The 19,471-nt window shown below is 36.8% G+C and overlaps 1 protein-coding gene across 1 annotated transcript in view; it reads left to right on the forward strand.

The window, feature by feature from the left end:
• Positions 1 to 19,471, forward strand: part of KIF6 (kinesin family member 6) — an 872,665-nt gene that overhangs the window by 817,279 nt on the left and 35,915 nt on the right. The gene's annotated exons all lie outside the window — the stretch shown is intronic.

The following is a 19,471-nucleotide window of genomic DNA, read 5'->3' on the forward strand; positions in this document are numbered from 1 at the left end:
AAGAATTTATCAGTCTATAATTTTAATGGTGGGTTTATTTGAACAGTGAGAGACAGAATAACAACAAAAAAATCCAGAAAAACGCATTTCAAAAAAGTTATACATTGATTTTCATTTTAATGAGTGAAATAGGTATTTGACCTTTTTGCAAAACATGATTTAGTACTTGGTGGCAAAACCCTTGTTGGAAATCAGAGGTCAGACATTTCTTGTAGTTGGCCACCAGGTTTGCACACATCTTAGGAGGGATTTTGTCCCACTCCTCTTTGCAGATCCTCTCCAAGTCATTAAGATTTTGAGGCTGATATTTGGCATCTTGAACCTTCAGCTCCCTCCACAGGGTTTCTATGGTATTAAGGTCTGGAGACTGGCTAGGCCACTCCAGGACCTTAATGTGCTTCTTCTTGAGCCACTCCTTTGTTGCCTTGGCCATGTGTTTTGGGTCATTGTCATGCTGGAATACCCATCCATGACCCATTTTCAATGCACTGGCTGAGGGAAGGAGGTTCTCACCCAAGATTTGATAGTAAATTGCCCCGTCCATCGTCCCTTTGATGCGGTGTGAAGTTGTCCTGTCCCTTTAGCAGAAAAACACCCCCAAAGCATAATGTTTCAACCTCCATGTTTGACGGTGGGGATGGTTTTCTTGGGGTCATAGGCAGCATTCCTCCTCCTCCAAACAAGGTGAGTTGAGTTGATGCCAAAGAACTCGATTTTCATCTCATCCGACCACAACACTTTCACCCAGTTCTCCTCTGAATCATTGGGATGTTCATTGGCAGGCTTCAGTAGGGGGCTGTGCATGTGCTTTCTTGAACAGGGGGACCTTGCGGGCGCTTCAGAATTTCAGTCCTTCATGTTGTAGTGTGTTACCTATTGTTTTCTTGGTGACTATGGTCCCAGCTGTCTTGAGATCATTGACAAGATCCTCCTGTGTAGTTCTGGGCTGATTCCTCACCGTTCTCATGATCATTGAAACTCCACAAGGTGAGATCTTGCATGGAGCCTCAGACCAAGGGAGATTGACAGTTATTTTGTGTTTCTTCCTGTGTAAAAGACACCTGGGAGCCAGAAATCATAGGGGATCAAATACTTATTTCACCCATTAAAATGCAAATCAATTTATAACTTTTTTGAAATGCTTTTTTCTGGATTTTTTTGTTGTTCTGTCTCTCATTGTTCAAATAAACCTACCATTAAAATTTATAGATTGAAATTTTTTTTGTCAGTGGTCAAATGTACAAAATCAGCAGGGGATCAAATCATTTTTCCCTCACTGTATATATATATATATATATATATATACATATACACATACATAAGCAGCAAAAGATTATGTCTCACTGAAGGCTCAGATGATGGTTAGCATTTTTTTTTTAGCAATAAAATCTTTTTTTTTTTTTAATTAAGGTATATACATTGTTTTTTTTTAGACATAGTACTATGGCACACTTAATGGACTACAGAATAGTGTAAATATAACTTTTATATGCAGTGGGAAACAAAAAAAAATAATAGTGTGACTCACTTCATTGCAATATTTGCTTTATTGCGGTGGTCTGGAACTAAAACCGCAATATCTCTGAGGTACATCTGTAGTTACTTTAACATTGCACACAGACATTATTTACACTCTTTATCTGACTGTAATTGTCCTTGAAAAATATTACATGACATTAGGAATCAAATGGAGAAAAGGTGCTTTCCAAAGTAATGCAGTAAAATCCTTTATTGGCTACATAGGAATAGATCCATAGAAACTCAACATTTCGGGGCAACACCCCTTAATCATGTGTTGCCCCGAAATGTACATTGCATTACTTTGGAGACCCCCTTTTCTCCATCTATCTACATGTTTGGTGAGTGTGGCAGTTTCTCACTGCGGTTTTCTATTCAGGATTGTGCTGATCTCTGACTTTGACTTATATGACATTAGGAATCAGAATCAATAAACACATATAAATGCTACATTATCATCCAATTAAAGGTTAAAATGAATAATAAAACTTTTATACTAATCAAAATTAGCAACAACCCAATAATAACACATGCCCAGTATTCTGATCATGCCCCTGTTTGAATCCCTTATAAATACAAACACACATATCTTTATGGTTTTGGAGCTTAAATGCACATATCACCTATAGATATCACTACCCAGGTCCTGCAACCTGTGATGTAATTGCTAAACAACCGGAAGCCCCATTTTGTTTGTAATTAAAATGACCCAATTCTTATTCTTTATTACTTTATTATTGCATACCAGACAAACTTCTTGCAGAGGGTTCCACATCTATTGGCTTGTAAGAAGTACAATAAACTGTTAAATAATCACCATTTGATAGCAGCTGAAAATGGCCTCCAAGCTCCGCCCACATTTTTATTCTTGTCCAGTCAGCTGTTTTCTTGTAGGACAGTTTAGCAGTGCTCTTTTAATATTTTTCAGTTAGCTATTTCAAATTGCACATGCACAAATTAGCATGTGCCAATAGGAAAACATATTCACAAGTCGATCGTGATCTGAGAAATTTCTCATAACAAAATATAAATTAGACAGGTGGGCGGAGCTTGGAAGCCATTTTTGGCTCCTAACAAATAAATATTTAAGTGCTTCCTCTACTTTTTTGCAAGCTTTTATATGTGGGACTAGTTGCATATGTAAATAACGTATTTGTATAAGTTATGAAAAGTTTTAAAAGTGCTGTATTAATTTTATGCTATTTGTAGGACCCAGTTTGTAGTTATACCTGTGATATGTGCAGTAAAGACTGGGGAGCTTAGGTCTATAGTAAAGTGATACTTACAGCACTGAGATGTTTGATACAGATTTATTGTTATATCTGCAATCTATGTTATAATAAGAATGATAACAGATCTTTTAACTATGTGTAGCAGTGTCACTATATTGTTTTATTTCAGAACATATTTCCTTGAGTTAGCATAGATTTAATAAAAAAGAATCCAGTAGAGTGTCACGGTAGCTGAAGATAAAAAGTAAAACACTTTATTGAGCAAATCTTTAAAACAGCAGGAATTGGATGGTAAAATCCTAGGTCATCAAAACGTCTGAGACGTCTTAGACGTTGTCAGTATATACCAGGTTATAAAACAATTTTGGCTAGATTTAGAGTTCTGCGTTAGCCATCAAAAGCAGCATTAAGGGGTCCTAACGCTGCTTTTTACCGCCCACTGGTATTTAGAGTCAGGCAGGAAAGGGTCTAACGCTCACTTCCTCACCGCGACTTCAGGCTACCGCAGATCCCCTTACGCCAATTGCGTATCCTATCTTTTCTATTGGATCTGCCTAACGCTGGTATTTGGAGTCTTGGAAGAAGTGAGCGGTAGACCCTCTACCAACAAGACTCCTACCGCCAAAAAAAGTCAGTAGTTAAGAGCTTTATGGGCTAACGTGTGAATATAAAGCTCTTAACTACTGTGCTACAAAGTACACTAACACCCATAAACTACCTATGTACCCCAAAACCGAGGCCCCCCCACATCGCCGCTACTCTAATAAAATTTTTTAACCACTAATCTGCCAACCGGACACCGCCGCCACCTACATTATAGCTATGAACCCCTAATCTGCCCCTAACATCGCCGACCCCTATATTATATTTGTTAACCCCTAATATGCCCCCCAACGTCGTCGCTACCTAACTACAATTATTAACCCCTAATTTGCCGACCGGACCTCGCCGCCACTATAATAAATGTATTAACCCCTAAACCGCTGCACTCCCGCCTCACAAACACTAGAATAAATAGTATTAACCCCTAATCTGCCCTCCCTAACATCACCGCCACCTACCTACAATTATTAACCCCTATTCTCCCGTCCGCACCGTTGCCGCTACTATAATAAAATTATTAACCCCTAAACCTAACTCTAACCCTAACACCCCCCTAACATAAATATAATTTAAATTAAACGAAATAATATTCCTAAAATTAACTAAAATAATCCTATTTAAAACTAAATACTTACCTAGAAAATAAACCCTAATATAGCTACAATATAATTAATAATTACATTGTAGCTATTTTAGGATTTATATTTATTTTACAGGCAACTTTGTATTTATTTTAACTAGGTACAATAGCTATTAAATAGTTAATAACTATTTAATAGCTACCTAGTTAAAATAACTACAAAATTACCTGTAAAATAAATCCTAACCTAAGTTACAAATACACCTAACACTACACTATCATTAAATTAATTAAATAAATTACCTACAATTGGCTAACTTAAAATACAATAAAATAAACTATTCTATAATACAAAAAAAAAAAAAACACTAAATTACAAAAAATAAAAAAGAATTACAAGATGTTTAAACTAATTACACCTAATCTAAGCCCCCTGATAAAATAAAAAATCACCCCAAAATAAAAAAATGCCCTACCCTATTCTAAACTACCAAAGTAATCATCTCTTTTACCAGCCCTTAAAAGGGCTTTTTGCGGGGCATTGCCCCAAAGTTATCAGCTCTTTTACCTGAAAATAAAAATACAATATCCCCCCCAACATTACAACCCACCATCCACATACCCCTACTCTAACCCACCAAAAAAACCCTGAAGATCATCCTACCTTGAGTTGTCTTCACCCAGCCGAGCCGAATTCTTCATCCAAGGTGCGCAGAGGAGGTCCTTCATCCGGTAGAAGTCTTCATCCAAGCGGGGCATGAAGAGGTCCTCCATCCGGTAGAAGTGTTCATCCAGGCGGCGTCTTCAATCTTCATCCATCCGGAGCGGAGCCATCTTCAAAGGAGCCGACGCGGAGCCATCCTCTTCAACCGACGACTTCCCGACGAATGAAGGTTCCTTTAAGGGACGTCATCCAAGATGGCATCCCTTCAATTCCGATTGGCTTATAGGATTCTATCAGCCAATCAGAATTAAGGTAGAAAAAATCTGATTGGCTGATGCAATCAGCCAATCAGATTGAAGTTCAATCCGATTGGCTGATCCAATCAGCCAATAGTATTGAGCTTGCATTTTATTGGCTGTTCCGATCGGCCAATAGAATGCAAGCTCAATACGATTGGCTGATTGGATCAGCCAATCGGATTGAACTTCAATCTGATTGGCTGATTGCATCAGCCAATCAGATTTTTTCTACCTTAATTCCGATTGGCTGATAGAATCCTATCAGCCAATCGGAATTGAAGGGATGCCACCTTGGATGACGTCCCTTAAAGGAACCTTCATTCGTCGGGAAGTTGTCGGTTGAAGAGGATGGCTCTGCGTTGGCTCCTTTGAAGATGGCTCCGCTCCGGATGGATGAAGATTGAAGATGCCGCCTGGATGAACACTTCTACCGGATGGAGGACCTCTTCTTGCCCCGCTTGGATGAAGACTTCTACCGGATGAAGGACCTCCTCTGCGCACCTTGGATGAAGAATTCGGCTCGGCTGGGTGAAGACGATTCAAGGTAGGATGATCTTCAGGGGGTTAGCGATAGGTTTTTTAAGGGGGGTTTGGGTGGGTTAGAGTAGGGGTATGTGGGTGGTGGGTTGTAATGTTGGGAGGTATTGTATTTTTATTTTCAGGTAAAAGAGCTGATTACTTTGGGGAAATGCCCCGCAAAAAGCCCTTTTAGGGGTTGTAAAAGAGCTGATTACTTTGGTAGTTTAGAATAGGGTAGTGCATTTTTTTTATTAGGGGGCTTAGATTAGGTGTAATTAGTTTAAACATCTTGTAATTCTTTTTTATTTTTTGTAATTTAGTGTTTGTTTGTTTTTGTATTATAGAATAGTTTATTTTATTGTATTTTAAGTTAGCTAATTGTAGGTAATTTATTTAATTAATTTAATTATAGTGTAGTGTTAGGTGTATTTGTAACTTAGGTTAGGATTTATTTTACAGGTAATTTTGTAGTTATTTTAACTAGGTAGCTATTAAATAGTTATTAACTATTTAATAGCTATTGTACCTAGCTACAATAAATACAAAGTTGCCTGTAAAATAAATATAAATCCTAAATAGCTACAATGTAATTATTAATTATATTGTAGCTATATTAGGGTTTATTTTCTAGGTAAGTATTTAGTTTTAAATAGGATTATTTTAGTTAATTTTAGGAATATTATTTTGTTTAATTTAAATTATATTTATGTTAGGGGGGTGTTAGGGTTAGGGTTAGAGTTAGGTTTAGGGGTTAATAATTTTATTATAGTAGCGGTGACAGTGCGGACGGGAGATTAGGGGTTAATAATTGTAGGTAGGTGGCGGCGGCAATGTTAGGGAGGGCAGATTAGGGGTTAATACTATTTATTCTAGTGTTTGTGCGGCGGGAGTGTGGCGGTTTAGGGGTTAATACATTTATTATAGTGGCGGCGAGGTCCGGTCGGCTGATTAGGGGTTAATAAGTGTAGGTAAGGTGGCGGCAACGTTGGGGGGGGGAAGATTAAGGGTTAATAAACATAATATAGGGGTCGGCGATGTTAGGGGCAGCAGATTAGGGGTTCATAGGTATAATGTAGGTTGTGGCGGTGTACGGAGCAATGGGGCTGCGTTAGGAGCTGAACACTGCTTTTTTGCAGGTGTTATGTTTTTTTTTCAGCCCAAACTGCCCCATTGTTTCCTATGGGGATATCGTGCACAAGCACGTTTTTCCAGCTTACCGCTACCGTAAGCAACGCTGGTATTGAGGGTTGAAGTGGAGCTAAATTAGGCTCAACGCACCCTTTTCTGAGCCTAACGCAGCCACTCAGACAACTCTCAATACCAGTGTTGTTTAAAGGGTGTGCTGGGAAAAAAAGCAGCGTTAGCTACGCGGGTCTTTACTGACAAAACTCTAAATCTAGCCGTTAGTTTGTTATTATCTTAAAATAACCTCCAATTAAAATGTATATACGAAACATTTGAAATGAATATTTATTCCTACATTTTTATATTAGTTAAATTTATATACACACTGAATTATATTTATGTAGAAACTAGATTAAATCAATTATATACGCTTATTCCGTTACAATATTCTTTACAAAGCAAACCAAAATATATCTCTAAAATTAACCTTACTTACAATGAATCACATTAAAATATCACAATAATCACAATAAAATACAAGAATCTTCTTCTATATTTAGCCAATAACTCTAATTTAATACCCAATATGGATTACAAATTTACTCTGCTTAATTTACAATATTCAGAGACTTAACCACAATAACCAATTTATATGAAATTTCGCAATAATAAGCCTGACTTAGAGATATGAAATACAAAAGAGCTTTATCTAGCAAATAAAATGATTTAGTACTAATGTGACTAGCTCTAAACTACACAAGACTATGAATATAAATTTAAATTACAAAGTGCCCTTTAAATTACCAGCTACAATCTAACTATAGCTATAGAATACCTTGGATTTAAATATTATATATATATATATATATATATATATATATATATATATATATATATATATATATATATATATATATATATATATATTTAACAATCACATATACTTTAGAAAATAACCAAATTAATGTTCAGCTTCTTCTTGTAGGTCATATAAGAAAGGATTTTTCCACTATTGTAAGGATACAGGCCTCAAATTGTTATCTTCCTTTGTCCAAGAAAGTGTCCCATAATTGCAGAGAGGTGCTTAGCACAAACCTGTGTGTTTCTCTCTCATTCAATGGTTATATCTATTTGAGTCTGTTCTTGTCTAGTGTGTGGAAACCTTTATCAGATAAGCCACTCCTTCTTTTCTTTAATCATTCCCACAGAATTGGATAGGCCCTAACTGATGCTTGTCTGTGATTGGCCCTTGGATCTGAACATCTCATAGGCTATTTGAGAAATGCCTCCCTGAGCAGTCAAATACCTTTTGGTGGCAGCAGACAACCAGAAATGCAGTCTCACTAGCAACACTGTTAACAACCTACTATATATTTCAATTGTATATTTAATGTACTCACTATTTTCTGATATTAATAAATTATATGTTCAGTACATATGGTAACATCTAATATTTATGAAAATGTACAATTTGAGATCAAACACAAGTATATTATCAATTCTGTATTAAAATATGCTTATTGGAGTCTCATTCCTTTTCAATTTAAATATAGCCCACATATTTGTACATCTCTTGATAGTGTTATTTTGAGTGCATGAAAACACAATTTATATATAATTTATGGGACCATTTACTGTTTTCTCCTCGGTCTGAAATGAAAGAAAGAATGTTATTCTGAAGTTGGATAAACACTTAAAATAGACAGTTATATATTCACTTTAGATTTAAAGGTATCTTATGCTTTAGACACATCTCCCAGGTTCATATATATATATATATATATATATATATATATATATATATATATATGTTATTTGAGTATTTTAAATAGATTTGAAAATGATAGACAAATCATTTATATGACGTTCTAAGTATACATTCTATTTAAAATTTAAGTTGTCACCAAGTCTGGGGAGGATGTTGATTGAAAACTCAGCATGTACCAATTTGCGTTGAAGTGTGAATGGTCACTTTCCCTGTAAAACAGTTTTTTCTCTGCATACCCTTAAGCTTCAAAAGAGTTGAATATTGTAGACTGACTATCTCAATGCAGGGGTTCGTCAATTTCACTAATTGAAACAAATGTTTCCCGTTTGCTCTCTCTTAGATGTGTTGAGCAGCGAGAGGATCAGTGGTGATCTGAAGGAAATTAAAATTCACACCTTAGGCCGGAAACCTTTGAAAACAATTCCTTGTTCTCTGATGTTCTGCAATCAGGAAAAGGGGTTTGTCTGTTTTGACCATAGCCCACGCAATTCATGTCAAAGGAGATCTTAGCTGACATAAAATATCAAAATGTATTTGATATATATATGTAGTTTATTTAATGCTATTCACAGGTACCCTGACAACGTTTTGATGACCTAGGATTTTATCTTCCGATTCCTGCTGTTTTAAAGATTTGCTTAATAAAGTGTTTTACTTTTTATCTTCATCTACCGTTTGGCTCTACTGGATTATATTTTCATTATTACCAATAGCGGATTTCAGGGATCTGCCCCGCTACTTTTGAGCCTCTGATTGCCTGCCTGCCTATAAGCATACACCTACTGCTCCCAGCTGACCTTTTTGCTTGGCCGATGATGTGAGGACACAGTGGGAACTCCATACGGATTGGTCCTCTACCGGTCACGTTGTGCGGATGTGTAGTCGTGAATAGAGACGAGCTGATGCCGGAGCTGAAAGTCTCCAAGCCGCTCTGAGCATATGCTACTTTTTCCTTCAACTCACGGATCACAGTCTATTGAGGACAGAGGCTTGTGATAACTTGGTGTGGGTGAGTGAAGAAACCTGTGGGATGCTATTGTTTGCTTTATTTATGCCTGTTGAGGGATATATCATGCTGAATCCTCTGTGAGCTAGCAGATAATACTCGCCACAGCATTACAAACAGCTGCACAGTGTATTTAGTCTCACTCACATGTTGGGACTGTAATTGCCTCTGTCTGTTTTATTAAATTAAGGACTGAAGTTCCATCAAAATGGCTTATAACGTTCTGCAATCTCTCAATTCATCTGCTTTTTGTTCAGAATAGATTTGTTTGTCATTTTAGCAGCTTCCCATGCTCTGTTTTAAGGAATATTACAGCTTAGTTATGCTACATTGTTATAATGCACAGTTTAATGAACAAGTCTCATATTTAAAGGGATACAAAACCCAATTTTTGTCTTTAATGATTCAGATAGAGCATACAATTTTAAGCAACTTTCTAATTTACTCCTACTATCAATTTTTATTTGTTCTCTTGCAATCTTTATTTTAAAAGCAGGAATTTAAAGCTTAGGACCCTGCCAATTCTAGGTTCAGCACCCTGGATAGCACTTGCCTATTGCTGGCTACATTTAGCAAACCAATAAGCAAGCATTACCTAGGTTCTCAACAAAAAATGGCCCGGCTCTTAAGCTTTAAATTTCTGCTTTTTAAATAAAGATAGCAAGAGAACGAAGAAAAATAGACAATAGGAGTAAATTAGAAAGTTGCTTAAAATTGCCTGCTCTACCTGAATCATTAAAGAAAAAATGGGTTTAGTGTCTCTTTAAGAATATAATACACTAAAATGAATCACATGTTTAGTGAATTTTATTTTCATTGTAGATCAGCAACTCTGTAGAGTATTAAACATATTATATATAAATATCGTTCTTCAGATATTTTTGATTTTTTTGGTAATTCCCACTCTTGTCTGTGCATTGGAGGTTTGTGTAAGGTCAGTGCACTGTATATGATGTGTTTGGTAGACAGCAGAATACATCTGTTTCTTATCATTGGTAGACAGTGAATAATCATGTTGGTTCTTACAAAAGTGTCTCATCTGAGCTAAGATAACAGTGCTGACAGTGTGTGCAATGCATAACCCCAGCAGTTTCAATCAGTAGTGGTTTACACAGGCATTAAAGGGACACTGGCGTTAATAGTATGCTGGCAGTCTATAGCCCATGTATACTATTGCAAGTCACTTTTCAGTGCCAATTTAAAGAAAAGTCTGATTTTGCCTTTGATTAATACTGCATCAGTGTCACGTGCACACCTTAAGATACAAATCAGCACCTGCTTTAGTATAAAGATTAGCTTAGGCATGATCTGTCTTTCTAGGCTTTTATAAAAGTGAAGTTTAACCCCTTAGTGACCAGACTATTGTTACATTTTCTTATTGTTAAAGACCAGGGCTATTTATTTCCTAAGATATGGAGAGTCCACAATGTCATTCAATTACTAGTGGGAATATCTCTCCCGGCCAGCAGGAGGAGGCAAAGAGCACCACAGCAAAGCTGTTAAGTGTCACTCCCCTACCCATAATCCCCAGTCATTCTCTTTGCCTTGTTCAATGGACTTCTTGGGCTTTCAAAAATGAAGCTTCTGTGGAACAGATTTGCAAGGCTGCAACTTGGTCCTCTCTGCATACTTTTTCCAAATTTTCCAAATTTGATACTTTTGCCTTTGCTGAGGCCTCTTTTGGGAGAAAGGTTCTTTAAGCGGTGGTGCCTTTTGTTTAGGTCTGCCTGTCTTGTTCTCCCTCCCTGTTGATTCTGTGTCCTCTAGCTTGGGTGTTGGTTCCCACTAGTAATTGAATGACGTTGTGGACTCTCCATATCTTAGTAAAAGAAAACAAAATGTATGCTTACCTGATAATTTTTTTTATTTCCGGACATGGAGAGTCCATAACCCTACACTTATTTAGACAGTTATTTTTTCCATTTCTCTTCAGTCAAATGACTGGGGATTATGGGTAGGGGAGTGATACTTAACAGCTTTGCTGTGGTGCTCTTTGCCTCATCCTGCTGGCCAGGAGAGATATTCCCACTAGTAATTTTCCATATCCGGAAAGAAAGAAATTTATCAGGTAAGCATAAATTTAGTTTTTTACATTTTTGCGATGTTTTGTGTTTAGCTGTAATTTTCCTATTATTCATTTACTGTACCCACACATAGTATATACAGTTATTCTCGACATTGAATGGACTTTTTAAAGATACCAATATTTTAATCATATCTTATAATTTACTATAAATTTTTTTTATAAAATATGAGGAAAAAATGGAAAAAAAAACACACTTTTTCTAACTTTGACCCCCAAAATCTGTTACACATCTACAACCACCAAAAAACACCCATGCTAAATAGTTTCTAAATTTTGTCCTGAGTTTAGAAATACCCAATGTTTACATGTTCTTTGCTTTTTTTGTAAGTTATAGGGCAATAAGTACAATTTTTTCCAAAATTAGTTATAGTTACATTGTAGCACTGATATCTGTCAGGAATCCCTGAATATCCCTTAACATGTATGTGTATATATATGTATATTTAGCAGACAACCCAAAGTATTGATCTAGGCCCATTTTGGTATGTTTCATGCCACCATTTCACCGCCAAATGCGATCAAATAAAAAACAATTGTTAACTTTTTCACAAACTTTCGGTTTCTCACTGAAATTATTTACGAACAGCTTATGCAATTATGGCACAAATTGTTGTAAATGCTTCTCTGGGATCCCCTTTGTTTAGAAATAGCAGACATATATGGCTTTGGCATTGCTTTTTGGTAATTAGAAGACCGCTAAATGCCACTTATAAAAAAGTCTGCCAGTACTAAATTAAAAGGCTTTTTTTATATATATTTTTTTATTTTTTTACATATATTCTGCAATGTTGTATCCCCCCTTAGCCCCCAACCTCCCTGATCCCCCCCAAACAGCTCTCTAACCCTCCCCCTCTACCTATTTGCCGCCTGTCTGTCAGTACCCAGTTTGCTAAAACATTTGCTTTTTTTTTTTTATAAAAAATTAAAAACAAACCCCCTGAATACCCCCCTCCCAGATTCCTTTCCCAACATTTTCCCCCCTCTCCCTCCTTCCCTTACACTTTGCTGTAGTGTAGCGATTCCACCCGCTACCACCCCTCAGTGCGCGCTCCCGGACCCCCATCCTCCTGCCTAATCGGAACTTGACTACCAGTGATGGGCCGCCCTCCTCCCTGCTATCCCTCCCACGCCACCAACGATTGGCACCATCGCTGGCCGATGCTTAAAAAAAGGTATTGCAGGATGCCTCAATATCTAGGCAATACTGCAATACCCTGAAAGCAGCCGGAAGCGATCACAATAGCTTCCACCACTTGAATCCCCTGAGGACGTACCAGGCATGTCCTTGGTCGTTGAGGGGTTAATATGAAGCTAATTTGTCCCTTTACAATATGTGTTTTATATATATCTTCGTTCCTGAGAGTGTGCTTCTCTCTATGAGTATTATGTATCCCTAAGGGAAAATGGGGCAACCAGGCGTGGACTCCTAGCTCAGTGTGATTAGAGGAATATGGCTGCACCTCACTGACGAGGCCCAATGAAGGCCGAAATTATTTTCTGGGTTGCCGTGTTCCTTGTTCAGAAAGTAATTGCCTGGTATTTCAGCCCTGGACTGACCTTAATAGATGGGATCAGGCTGATAGCAAGTTACATGACCCTTTCTCTTAAAGGGACTCAAAACCCAAATTGTGGTTGTGTGCAAGTTTCATTGTTTAAAAGTGTGATTAAAGACACATGGGCCCCTACTTTATTCATGTCATGATTTAGATAGAACATGCAATTCTAAATAACCTTCACATTTACTTCTATTTTCAAAATGCTTCATTCTCTTTGTTGAAAGAGCAGCAATGAACTACTGGCACCTAACGGAACACATCAAGTAGTCAATGACAAGAGGAATATATGTGCAGGCATAAGTTAGCAGCTAGCTCCCAGCAGTGCCTCTCTGCTCCTCATCCTACCTAGGTATGCTTCTCAACAAAGAATGCTAAGTGAACAAAGCAAATTAGTTAGTAGAAATAAATTGAAAATGTATTTAAAATTGCATGCCCTCTGTAAATGGAAGAAACATTTTGGGTTTCATGTCCCTTTGATGCAGATAAACCATGCTGTGACAACCTGTGTGTCACAAAGTTAGTATTAGGGTTGCACTAATACCATTTGTTTAAGACTGAGTACCGATACTTTTTTTCAAATACTCACCGATACCAATTACCGATACTTTTTTATGTCATATGACAGTTTACTAAGCACAATACAGACTAATAATTTAAGATCGCTTCTTTATAATTATGAACTGTAACTCAAAATACATTTTGAAATAATTAAACAGTTTTATTTGATTGTTGTCACAAAGTTCACAGAACATGTTTATAAATAAAAATATTACAATAAATATATTAATAATAACAACAATAAATATCAGCTGCAGCAGTTGGGGCTGGAAAGCTACAATTTAAAGGGGGGGATCACTGGATGTAATTTGGTTGTAGGGTGCCAATATAACATCGATTTAATACAAATTATTAAAAAAAATAAATAATACAAAGTAATATAATTTAATTCTGAAAAAAATATTGGTGAAGGAGTGTCCCAGTAATCCCCTTGGAGAAAAATTGGGTATTTGCATTCTACTGACTCTACAGAAAATAGGGTTGGTCTTCATATTTTTCCAGGTCTGCTTTTTATTCCCAGTCCAGCCCTGGCTAAGGATGTTCCTCAGAGTACAGTATGTTTTGAGCACAAATGTTCAAGATGAGAACTAGCAGTATAACAGGCAATTTTGCAATTAGAATAATTTTTCAAATGTTAGTGGCAAGTTCTTATTAAGGAACAGAAGCATCTCTGCATGTTCAGCTATAAGTCTGTTTCTTTTATCAGTAAGGACGTTTGACACTAAGCAGAACAGTCTCACTTTTCACACTACTGCATGGGGCAGAAAGATATTTTTGAGCCATTTTAGCCAGAGCTGGAAATCTCAGTTTATTAACTGCTCAGTACTTCAGGGGTTTGTCTGAATGAGGTACATAGATCTCTCCCAGGTAGGCTTCCAGCTGTATACTAGCGGCTTTTGAAGCTCTGCTCTCAAACGTACAATAATACAAATAACAGAAATTTGTACTGGCAGAACAGAAGTGAACAATTTTTAGTTAAGTCTTCACTCCAGCTTAAAATGAAATGGGAACATGCAGTTTGAAAAATGCCACAAGATGGCATATGGGTAGAAAGTGGAGGTATTGGTTTAAGTATCGCTGCATTTGCTCGTGTACAAGTACTCATGCAAATACTTGGAGCAACCCTAGTTAGTATGAAGCTATTAAGTGAGGAGGACAAAACTTTCCTACAGTATGTCATTTATTATTTCAATGCTTCTGTTATCCAAAGATACCTTAACATTTAGCCTGTCAGTTGCACATTAAAATGCAGCTAAGCCTTGGTTAGCATTCACTTTTTTTTTTTTTTTAAAGGGATACTAAACCTTATTGTTTTCCTTCATTATTCAGATAGAGCATGACTGATGTCCCTTTAAGGGTATTAAGTTTCATGTCCCTTTAAGGGTATTAAGTATAATTTTATGAAAAATAAAGTGTTCTGCTTTAGATCCTCAATCACATATATTTTATATTGATGAAACACTTAACTGTGTGGCCAATTACCCCAGTAAGTTTACTGTTAGTTTCTGGCCTAATATTGTATTTAAAAATAAACAATCCAATAAATAACCAAGAAACAAAGAACATCTGCGGATGACATCAATCTGAACAGCACATGTTATATTCTGAAAACGGGTGATTCAAACCGCTAGAGAAACGTGTCCGGTACTCATGGGAAAAAGAAGTGTGCTGTCAAATAACATCCAACATGTGTAATATCCTAGTTGCATTAATAGGGAAATATATCTGTGGGGAATAACAAGTAGCTAGCAGGTGTTTCTCATCTTTATAAAGTTTTAAGCATCAGTCTGTATGATCTAACGTTCATAAAATAGTATTATTTTAGTGTTATATTTTTGTATACAAATTAGATTATAAATAAATAAAATACAATGGGCCAGATTACAAGTAGGTGTTTGATAGTGCGAGTCATGATGCACAATATCGCTGGACCGCGCTAAGATTAGCATGCAACTTGATATTACAAGTCCATTGTAAAGCGCAATTTATATTTTCAATGGAGATCGCAAATGCGCTAACTTGACCTCAAATTACAAGTTGAATCTTATAGGTTGAGCTTGAGCTGAAACTGCACTAGAATATTTAGTGTGACTTGAGACCTGAAATAAAGTTTAAGAGTTAAAAAAAATGTTCCTCTGTTTGTTCTGTACAGGGGAGTTCTTCAGATTTTGTTCCTTGATTTAAAGATTCTGTACAACTGTGACTGTAATGTTGGCTATGCCTCCTCCAAGTAATTGTAAAAGGTCAGTTTTTTATAATCCCTCCTCTAGATTATCTGTTTTAAATAGAGCTAAATCTGTTAACATGCATGTTTCAGACACTGGTTCATCTGATTTATCCTCAGAATGTGAGGTATTTTCAAATGATCAGAAGTTGGTCTTTGATCAAGATGCAGCATCATACTCATTATTTTTAAACTTGAACATCTTCATTCTCTTTTAAGAGAAGTTTTTTTACCTTGTTTTTTTCAGGATCCAAATGTTTCTTAGAATAAGTCTGTTAAGCAATTGGATTTAATTTTTAAACTTGCGGCTAAGTCACCGTAGTTTTTACTGGTTTCTGATACTATTTCTAAAATAATTTCTCAAGAGTGGTCTAAGCCTGGTATTCCCTGTAATCCAGCTTTAAAATTTAAAAAGATGTTTCTTTTACCTGCCTCTAACATAAAACCATCCCTAAGGTAGATAGGGCTTTTTCTACTTTGGCTAAACGTACTACTAATTCTCTTTAGGATAGTATTTGTATCAAAAGATTCTAACTTCCTATCCATAGGGTCTTAAAACGAAAGTCTTTTTAGTCAGCAGGTTTCCTTTTTAAGACAGCTATTAGTATTGCTTGTGTTGCTGCAGCTGGTTTGATTATTTATCTGAGCAGTTTTCAGATGAATCTGCTGGTTAAAAGTTTCATAATCAATTGAGACTTTTTAAGGTCAGTTAATGCTTTCATTTGTGACATTGTTGTTGACATTATTAAAATAATGTTAAAATTATGACATTAGCAGTTCAGACCTGGAGGGTTTGTGGTTGAAATCATGGTCAGCTAACATGGTTTCTAAGTCTAGGCTTTTGTCCCTTCCTTTTCAGGAAAATATTTTGTTTGGGTCTGGTGTGGATGCTATTATTTCTACTGTGGCTGTAGGTAAAGGAGCTTTTCTTACTCAGGGCAAGAGGTCTAAAGGTAAGATCAGGGCTAACCATTTTTGTTCCTTTCCCCAATCTAGAAACCAAAAGTCCTCCTCTTCCTCTCAGAAACACAGCTCTTTTAGTTTTTAACAGTCTAATAAACGGCTCACGATCAGAACCTCTGGCAGGGGGCAAATTACGCCTTTTATCGTGGGTTTGGTTTCAATCTGTTCAAGATCCATGGGTTTCCCAGGAATACAGAATTGGTTTCAAATCAAGGCCTCCCAGGGGAAGGTTTACTCTGTCTCATGTTCTGAAGAATCCTTTAAAGACAAGAGCCTTTTGTCAGTCAGTCTTAGATCTGGAAACTTTGGGAGTAATAGTCCCAGTTCCAAAATTGGGTCAAGGTCATTGGTTTTACTCTAACCTCTTCCTTATTCCCAAGAAGGAGGAAGCTTACAGACCAGTTCTAGATGAGTCTAAACAAGTTCCTCAAAGTTCCTACTTTTAAGATGGAGACAATTTTCTTCTTGTTAAACAAGGGCAGTTTATGTCTACAAAAGATTTGAAGGATGCTTATCTTCATATCCCTATTCACAGGGATCATCATCAGTTTTTATAATTTGTATTCCTGGACAAGCACTTTCAATTTGTTGCTCTTAAGGGGATACTATTTTTTTTATTTTGTGATTTAAATAGAGCATGCAATTTTAAGCAACTTTCTAATTTACTCCTATTATTAAATTTTCTTCGTTCACTTGGTATCTTTATTTGAAGAAGCAGAAATGTAAGTTTAGAAGCTGGTCCATTTTTGGTTAAGTACCTAGGTAGCGCTTGCTGATTGGTGACTACATTTAGCTAACAATCAGCAAGTGCTACCCAGGTGCTGAACATTATAGTCTGTGCATTTTTTGTTCTAGAAAGTGGCTGAAACTTTTGATTCATAAGGTTTGCTTGCAGACGGGTCAGTCTCCTAATAAACGTATTGCTGCTTATTTTACTAGGTCAGTTGTTACTTCCTGGACTTTTTGTCTGTTGATCAAATTTGCAGCTACCATTTTGATAATTTTGAAAGGAAAGTCCTTCAGATAATTGTTTCTGGACAATAAGTATTTTTCTATATATTATTTCAGTAATAATGAAAAGTTGTATATAAGGGTAATGAAGAAAATGGAGGAGAAGAGAGAAAATAAGTAAACAAAATCATCTGGGGTTGTCATGTTCATTGTTCAGAGGAGAATTGCCTGGTATTTCGGGGCTGGACTGACCTTACTTGGCGGGATCAGACTGATATACTTAAAGGGACAGTCAAGTAAAAAAAAAACTTTCATGATTTAAATAGGGCATGTAATTTTAAACAACTTTCCAATTTACTTTTATTAACAATTTTGCTCTTGGTATTCTTAGTTGAAAGCTAAACTTAGGTTCATGTGCTAATTTCTTAGACCTTGAAGGCCGCCTCTAATCTGAAAGCATTTTGACAGTTTTTCACCACTAGAGGGATTAAGTTCATGTGTTTCACATAGATAACATTGAGCTCAGGCACGTGAAGCTCCTAGGAGTCAGCACTGATTGGCTAAAAATGCAAGTCTGTCAAAAGAACTGAAATAAGGGGGCAGTTTGCAGAGGCTTAGATACAGGTAATCACAGAGGTAAAAAGTATATTATTATAACTGTGTTTGTTATGCAAAACTGGGCAATGGGTAATAAAGGGATTATCTACATTTTTAAACAACAAAAATTCAGGTGTTTACGGTGCCTTTAAGGAAAGTTTTCCTTTGTGAAAAGCACACTGTCTAAAAGAGGCTGCTTCCGGGTGGTATATCGCCATAGAACTAGCTAATGAGCTGTTGTTCGTTCCTGGTAGAGCGCTTCTCTCTTTGTATGCAAATTAATATGACCCTGGGGAAGTCTCCCTATGGGTGATGGGGGAAACCAGACGTGGACTCCTTGCCCCGTGTGCTTAGAGGAATGTGGCTGCACCTCACTGACGAGGCCCATAGAAGGCCGAAACGATCGTCTGGGGTTGTCATGTTCCTTGTTCAGAGGAGAACTGCCTGGTATTTCGGGGCTGGACTGACCTTACTTGGTGGGATCAGACTGATATACTTAAAGGGGCACTAAACCCACATTTTTTTCTTTCATGATTCAGATAGAGAATACAATTTTAAACAACTTTACAATTTTCTTCTATTATCTAATTTGCTTCATTTTTAGATATCCTTTGTTGAAGAAAGAGCAATGCACATGGGATAGCCAATCACAGGAGGCATCTATGTGCAGCAACCAATCAGCATCTACTGAGCCTATCTAGATATGCTTTTCAGCTAAGAATATCAAGAGAATGAAGCAAATTAGATAATAGTAGTAAACTAGAAAGTTGTTTAAAACTGCTTGCTCTTTCTAAATCATGAAAGAAAACATTTGGGTTTCATGTCCCTTTAAGGAAAGTTTTTATTTGTGAAAAGCACACTGGTCTAAAAGAGGCTGCTTCTGGGTGGTAAATCGCCATAGAACTAGCTAATGAGGGGGGCGGAGCCGGTAGCGGTTAAGATGGCCGCATAATATCCGAGCTCCGTGTAAGCCTGCAATACTTAGAGGCATAAGTGCCATCAAACCAAGGCTTTGTAATATAACTTGACAAAAAATTGCTCCTACAAGCTGGCTGATCTTAGAAAATCACTTTACAGGCGGAGAAAAGCTTTCCGGAAACCCCGGCAACTCCTTCATCTAAAGGCCACACTAGGGGATACAGAGACACTATGGCGCAGTAACGTGTCAGCAAGTAGCGATCGAACGAAACTCGAGCAATCCACTACCCCGTGAGCTTTGATT

This window comes from Bombina bombina, chromosome 4 (assembly GCF_027579735.1).
Source record: "Bombina bombina isolate aBomBom1 chromosome 4, aBomBom1.pri, whole genome shotgun sequence".
NCBI lineage: Eukaryota > Metazoa > Chordata > Amphibia > Anura > Bombinatoridae > Bombina > Bombina bombina.